General features: G+C 39.8%; 1 long non-coding RNA gene across 1 annotated transcript; it reads right to left on the reverse strand.

Moving 5' to 3' along the window:
* Window positions 1-3,925: 3,925 nt before the first annotated feature.
* LOC108333837 (uncharacterized) lies at window positions 3,926-4,358 on the reverse strand. Its single transcript, XR_001832616.2, has 3 exons — window positions 4,304-4,358; window positions 4,116-4,153; window positions 3,926-4,013 (listed from the first exon to the last, which is right to left on the reverse strand). It is a non-coding gene; the product is annotated as an uncharacterized LOC108333837 (long non-coding RNA).
* Window positions 4,359-7,656: the final 3,298 nt, after the last annotated feature.

The raw sequence follows: 7,656 nt of genomic DNA on the forward strand, positions 1-7,656 counted from the left end.
TTTAAAGAAATGAGCAGAATAAATGAAATAACCAAAGGGAGAAATTCTGACACTAGGAGCAAAATGTTGACGTAGGTTTGATCCTCCATCCATATTGCATTAATATGGGTACAGTACCATAATCCATTACATAATAGAGCAATTTTTAAAACTAGTTGAATATAGTGAAAAACTATATTTGGGATTAATCTCCCTTGGGTTAAATACACACATAGGATTCTCTATTTATAATAGAAGAAATATGGATTAAGCCCAAAATACAAATGAGAAATAATAACAAACTAACTAAAAGATAAATGATATAATATATCTAACACTCCCCTCAAGCTAGAGCATACAAATTGTATGAACTAAGCTTGGAATAGATGAACTCAGTGTTGAACTATATGATTTGTCTTCAAGAGTGTGAGGCAAACATAGATGGACTAACAACAGCTTGTGAAACTTCAACTTCAAAAGGGGATGAAGGAGAGCAGTGGTGGACAATGACAAACTACAAGGACTGATTCCCAATCAATGATGGATGAGTGACGGGATCAACAATAGTAGCTGAAAGCTAAGAGCTACAAAACTGCAGGGACTACACTAAATCCTCATCAATGATGGATGGGTGACGGGATCAACAGTAATAGCTGAAATCTACAAAACTGCAGGGACTACACCATATTTATGTGACTTGCAGTGTCTTGGAAACGTACTCCCCCTTAGTGTGAACGGCGGAAATGTGAAATATCACAATTGCTGGACCACTAAAACAAAACAAAATATTAAGCTACAATGCTGAAACAAAGGCATCAAAGATCCCAAGACATGTTGGAGGTCCAAAATTCTTTGCTGGACAACTCCCAAGTGGTGATACTTAGCATTGTATCACAAGAAGATCGGGCTAAACTCTAACCCAAGAAGAACTGACGCAGTTGCGTCTGTCTGAGGCGGTAGCGATTCCAGTGCCGGTTGACTGCGCCGGTGCCAACTGCGGAAAATCTAGTGAGAAAGGAAGAAGATGGAGATTCTGTGAAGACCAAAGAAGATGGAAGCTATGGTTGTTGTGGAGGGTCAGAACAGAGAGAAGAAGCTCCGGTGAGACGACCGGCAACAGCGCGGTTTGATGCCGACGCCGAGAAGACGGCGCGTGATGAACACGCGTCCGAGATCTACCGGAGAGAGGAGGCGCGTGACAGCGCATGCGGACGAGACAGAGACGGCGACCACCAGGGTTAGGTCGCGCTTGAAGAGACGATCCAGATGCACTGGTTACCGGTCGGAACTGTGACGGTGGCCGGCGACAAGCTGAAGACACGCGGCGCCTGGAGGCGCGTGAAGATGAGTCTGGTCTTGACTCTGTCGGGGTTGGCCGTCGCTCGAGGAGACGCTTCAGATCCACTGGTCACCGGTCGAAACTGTGACGGCGGCCGGCGGCGGCGGATAACGGCGATGGTCGACGGCAGAGGCGACTGGCTGCACTGGTGTTGACTGTGGCACAGATTTAAGAAGAAGAGAAAGGGCTGCCCACTGAAATTTTAGGGGTGTCGGCGGCCATGGCGGCCGGCCGTCGACAGACAGCAAAGACCCCGGAAGAAGATCAGAGAACCTGCTCTGATACCAAGTTGAATATAGTGAAAAACTATATTTGGGATTAATCTCCCTTGTGTTAAATACACACATAGGGTTCTCTATTTATAATAGAAGAAATATGGGCTAAGCCCAAAATACAAATGAGAAATAATAACAAACTAACTAAAAGATAAAAGATATAATATATCTTACAAAACTAAAGGTATGTGTCTACACTAATATAATTTTTAAATAACAAAAATGAAGATATAAAATATTTAGAGATTGTTGGGAGAACATTTATAATATTTCAAACAGCTCTAAATGTCATTACTCAGTTCAAACTTTAAAACTGGACTGTGGTTACTGCACTGAGCTATAATCCAAAGCATCGAGTTAATTGGACTAAAATCTCAAACTAATAGGTTTCTGATCAAGAAACCCAAACTAATACCACAAATGCACTAACAAAACACTATATAACCTCTCTTTTTATTATCAACAGCAAAGAATACAAGTATAAGGCCACTATGAGAGCCTAACCTCCCCCTACAAGATTAACAATTCCTGTACAGATTACCCACAGTCTAAAATCCCCCAACAACTAACAAAGCCTATCTATTTATACAGACACATTCCCGCCTTTCCTAACTGTCAGGGCAGTTAGGCTAACTAACGCTTCCTGCTCCTTTCATATACTCTCAATCTCCTATCATTACACCCCCGGCCGAAACAACCTTGTCCTCAAGGTTGAAACAGGTAAGCTTGATCAGGAGGCTTGGGTGGTGGCAAATCCTCCTCTTCATCGTCTTCTTCATCCTCTACTAAGAGTAACACGCACAAATTTCTCTCAGCGCAACGATGGCCAGGGCCGAAAGGGCCCTCACAACGAAAGCATCAACTCTCTTCCTTCCTCTTAAGGAATTCTGGGTAAGGAAGATTCCTCACCATTCTTCCCCTGTTATCGCTCCCTCCGGTAGTGTTCACCTCCGCGTTAGTACTCGTCGCGACTCCGTCTCTTCTCGTCGACCTTATACTCTTCGTTCCTCCGGACTGGTTCATCGTGGGTCTATTAGGTTCAGATCACACCACTACCCCCGTCGATCGCCACCCTGATGGGTTAATCTTGAACCCACTCCAGTTGTCCCCTTTCGCTCATAGCGTCGCATCTTCCACGTCGCGAGCAATTCGCATCGCTGCCATCAATTCCTAGGGATCTTGAATCCTCACCTGCCCTTTGATGTCCTCGCACAATCCGGCGAGAAAATAACCCAGTACTTGTTCTTCGAGCACGCCCTTGGTCTGGCTCATAAGAATTTCGAAATTGCGAACAAATTCCTCCACGGTACCCTCTGGCGCAGCGTCGCCAACCTCTCAAACACCGTTCCCCTGAATCCTCCTCCAAAACGGTTGACCATGGCTGCCTTCAAGCCTCCCCAAGAACGGTTCTTGGCCTTCTCTTTCCAGAACTTGAACCAGTAAGCCGCACTTCCTTCCATGCTAACGTACGCAATCTCCACCTTCTCTTCATCGCTCGTCACCTTCTGTATGTCGAAGAATCGTTTCGCTCTATTGAGCCAACTAAGGGGCTTCATCCCGTCGAACGTGGGTAACTCTACCCGTTTCCGCCATGGTCTCTGATCCTCACTACGGTCGCCCACCCCTTTGCCTCCAATTTCCCCCACTACTCGATGTTGATTCTCGTTCACGGAGCTTTCGTCAGAATGTCCCTCCGAGTTATTGACCTGAGTACCTAGAATCCTCATTATCTGTTGTAAATACCTCCGTACTGCGGCGGACTCTGCTTTCATCCCCTCCATCATAATTTCGATTGCCTCCAATCTTCCCTCTGTATCCCTCTCCATTCTCGCTCTCACACCCAATTTAGATCCGGCGGCGTCTCAATCCGGCAGCTTCTTGACTACTTCTTAATTCCGACACCCCTCTCCTTAGGAAAACTGGCAGTGCTCCTTTTGAAACGGCAGCGCTCTGGATGATCGGGCCGCTTCTCGATCCGGGAGGTCGGACCAAATTGATAGGTTTCTGATCAAGAAACCCAAACTATTACCACAAATGCACTAACAGAACACTGTATAACCTCTCTTTTTATTATCAACAACATTAACAATTCTTGTATAGATTACCCACAGTCTAAAATCCCCCAACAACTAACAAAGCCTATCTATTTATACAGACACATTGCCGCCTTTCCTAACTGTCAGGGCAGTTAGGCTAACTAACGCTTCCTTCGCCTTTCATATACTCTCAATCTCCTATCACAAACTGTCAACATCAATGAAAGAAGACTGACAGAATCACTACATTTTTAGCAAATTTAATGTTAACTTCATTAATGAGTAAATCACCTGATCTGTGTCATGAAAACAACCATCCTTTGACAGTAGCCTGAACATTCAGTATGCATCCCTTCCATACCTTTTCAACACAATTGACTCAACCTGCAACACGGAACGTAAAATTAGACAGTTTTACACAACCAAAATATGTATGTGTCTGCATGTGTGTATGGTGCAATTACTAAACAACACAAAGATTAAAACCTCTTCATTTTGAGCCCGTTCAATAATTTTCTTCAAATCTGAAAAGGGAAGAGTTCTGAATTACAAACCACTAAAGGAATTATAAACCAGGACATTGAAAGAGTTCTTCAACATTAGCAAATAAGAAAATAAAATGATAGATGTTTTATATCAAAAGTAGTCCTCCATGAGGAAAATATCAACTTTACCAATACTATATGCATCATCTACAATCATCCTCTGTGAACAGCCCAACTGGCTAAGGGAAGCACTGATACGATCTATAGTCATCGTTCGTCCTGTATCAGTCTTCACCTCTGCGATAATTGTATCCAGTGACAGGGGAACTGAAACATAGGATAACAACATAAATCAATACATAATCATGAGATAACAGTGGTCCCATGGACGTCTTTCTTTTCTCTATATGGTGAAACAAAAATCTGTTATAACAGAAAAGTTACAAAAGTGAAGGGAGGCATGGAATCCTTCTTAACAAAAGAATAAAACGGAGAACAAGGGAGAGAGAATCAACGAAAAAAGCTACATCATCCAACATATCTACTAGGGAAACCCCTTTAAAGAGGTCGTATGCCTCCATCTATCTACAACAAAACAATTACAAAAGAGAAGGAAGGATAGGCAATCCTTAATAAAAGAAAAAAATAGAGGACTAGAGGGAGGCAGCAAACGGAACAAGATGCACTGTTAGGAATGAGAAGAGTTGGAGAGTTTATGAGAGAAGGAAGAGAAATTGTTAGTTAAGCAACCCAACTGCTTATTGCAGTTGGGAAGGGCGGGAATAACGGTTGTATAAATAGTGGAGGGGTTAGTAGTTAAAGGACTTTTGGTAGTTTGTTTGTTAACAAGATTAAGCCTGTGAAAGGGGTTAAGCCCTTGTTACTGTGATTGTACAGACAATACCTTTGTGAATAATATTCAGCTCTGTTTCCCATTCTGGTTTTCTTGGTGCCAAAGAGGTGTTTTAGAGGTTCTTGAATAAGTTTCTTAATCGGAAACCTATCATGCACCATACAACAAAACTACTACAGAAACTGTTAGGTTATAGGGTATTTGGATATAATGGGAAAGGGGACTAGGATAGAAGGCAGAGGAATTGTATAAATAGATTGATTGGATAGTTAGAAGGCAGTTTTTGAGTACATTGATTGTAGACAGGTTATGACCTGTGAAGAGGGTTAAGCCCAACGGCGGGGGTAGTTGCGCGAGTGGAAACCCAACGCGACATGCAGAATCGGGGAGGGGTCGCCGAAAGTGTTGGGTCCGTAAGGAGAGGGGCGACCCAAGGAAGTGGCATCGCAAGAACCACCGACGACGGAAAGGAAAGGAATACACGCAATCTGCCATCTTCGGAGTTTGTGAAGAGGCGAGAGGAGGGTAGATGCTTCCGGTGCGGCGGGCCTTTCAGCCCCGGTCATCGATGCCCAGAGAAGGGATTAAGAATGTTGATATTGGCCGAAGAAGAAGAGGGAAAAGAGAGCGAAACGGAAATCAAATTTTTTTATTGAAATCAAATTAATTATTCAAAATGCACAACCTTTACTTAGCAATAGAGCCTGCCTTTCCAAAAGTTCTCCTCTGCAAATAAAACCCTAAAATTATAGATTGGATAAAATTATAGATGGAGATAAAGAAGAAGATGCTTCAAGAAAGCATAATATTGTGGATTTATCCATTCAGAACTCCAATTTAATAGATGTATAATATTATAGATTGGATAATTCAGGAATATATCATTTGTTTTATCTTATTTTTAGACCTATCTACAAGCATGACAGTTTTATCTTCTGTTATATATTTTTGTTAACGGCTATATGTAGTTTCTTGGTCAAACGGTTGTGTATGTCTCAGTAAATTAAATTGGCAAAATTTTATGCTTGATAGCTTAGAATATATATAACAATATATTTTTTTTCTTTCATTTTCTTTTATATCAATTGGTCCAATTATTACTATTTCAATTTGATCGATCAAAGTAACATGTTATAAGAATCTGAGAACAAGAGGGTGAAAAAAAAGTTAATTAAGTGAGCCAATGAGTCAATCCGTTTAACCCACCAACCCGTGGTGGGTCGGGTCGGGTCCGGCCGAGTTACCCGTTTTGACAACTCTAAAAGTAATGAAATTTAAAAAAAAAGACCTAAATCTTTAAAATTTGAAGAAAGAGGACTTTTGTTGAAGAAATTACTCATATATTAAAGTAGATACTATTATTTACTTTTAGCAAGAGAAATCTCACATACAGTTCACTAAATTAAAATTTAGAATGCTCATAAAGACGATTAGATATGTTTGTTTGGAAATAACTTTGTTGGGCCAATAAGTTCATTTGGTCGGTAAAAGTTAAAAGATATTATTAATTTTCTGTTTTGTCATTATTTCTCCTTAGAGCATCATCTTGTTGTGTTTTAGAATTTTCTGTTTAGTGTTTTTGTTTTTCTGTTAGGGATAATTAATTATCCCGGTGTCCTTTTGTACTCACCGGAACCCTATATAACGGGGTTCCGGTATTTTCTTTTGTAAGAAGAAGAAGAAGAAAAGAAAGCTTCGAAATAAACACTATTGTAATAAGAAAAATATATAGTTTTTTTCTTACCTTTTATCACCGCGTCTTCTCTCCCTGAACCCTGCCATTCTTTTCTGACCAAGCGGTGTTGTTGTCTGCCTCGTCGAAATAGCTTCTTGGAAGAACGCACGTTCCTTTTTTTCATTGCGTGTCACACAACCTTAAGCCCCATCAGCGTTCAACGTTCTGATGAGAAGAAGTTTCTAGTGAAACTTAACTTTTTCGTATTTGGACTGAAGGCTTTTGGGGCTCTACTGTTCCTATTATGGGCCAGTGTTTTAATAGATATCATTATAATAATATAAAAAATGTAATGATTAAAATAATGACATCAATTATATTATTTTTAACGGTTTATCGTAGTTACAAAAAATAAATTTCTAATAAAAATGTGTTTTTAGTGTAATAAAAATTAGAAATCATTTTTCAACAAATTTAGATGTATCAATAACAATTTTTTAGTAGCAAACGTGGGTAATTAATTTTTCTAACTTGTTTAAAGTATTTGTATTGTAGTATTTATGAATTATTCAAGGACTAGTTGTGTTAGTTAATTTTTCTAACTTGTTTAAAGTATTTGTATTGTAGTATTTATGAATTATTCAAGGACTAGTTGTGTTAGGTTGTCATTATTTCTAGAATTCCAATATTTGTAGGTTAGATAGTAATTCTTTTAAATTCATAGTATGTCGTTAGATAATTGCTTTCAAGTAAAATATTATTTTGATAAAGTGACGAGGCTTAGATTTGTAGAAGAACTTACCATAAATGAGTTAAAAAGTCTAATAATTTCTTTTGTATATCTTCATAACTTAGCATTCAATTCAATCGTTATGTTAAAAGGAAATTGGAACTTATAGGCCAACATTTGATACACATGGACATGTTAATATTTTAGTCGCACCATACCATATTAGATGTTGATCAATTAGTTTAGGTTAACCAAAGTACGACTTCTTCAATGTTGTCATCAAG

Source organism: Vigna angularis, chromosome 11 (genome assembly GCF_016808095.1).
Source record: "Vigna angularis cultivar LongXiaoDou No.4 chromosome 11, ASM1680809v1, whole genome shotgun sequence".
NCBI classification, from domain to species: domain Eukaryota; kingdom Viridiplantae; phylum Streptophyta; class Magnoliopsida; order Fabales; family Fabaceae; genus Vigna; species Vigna angularis.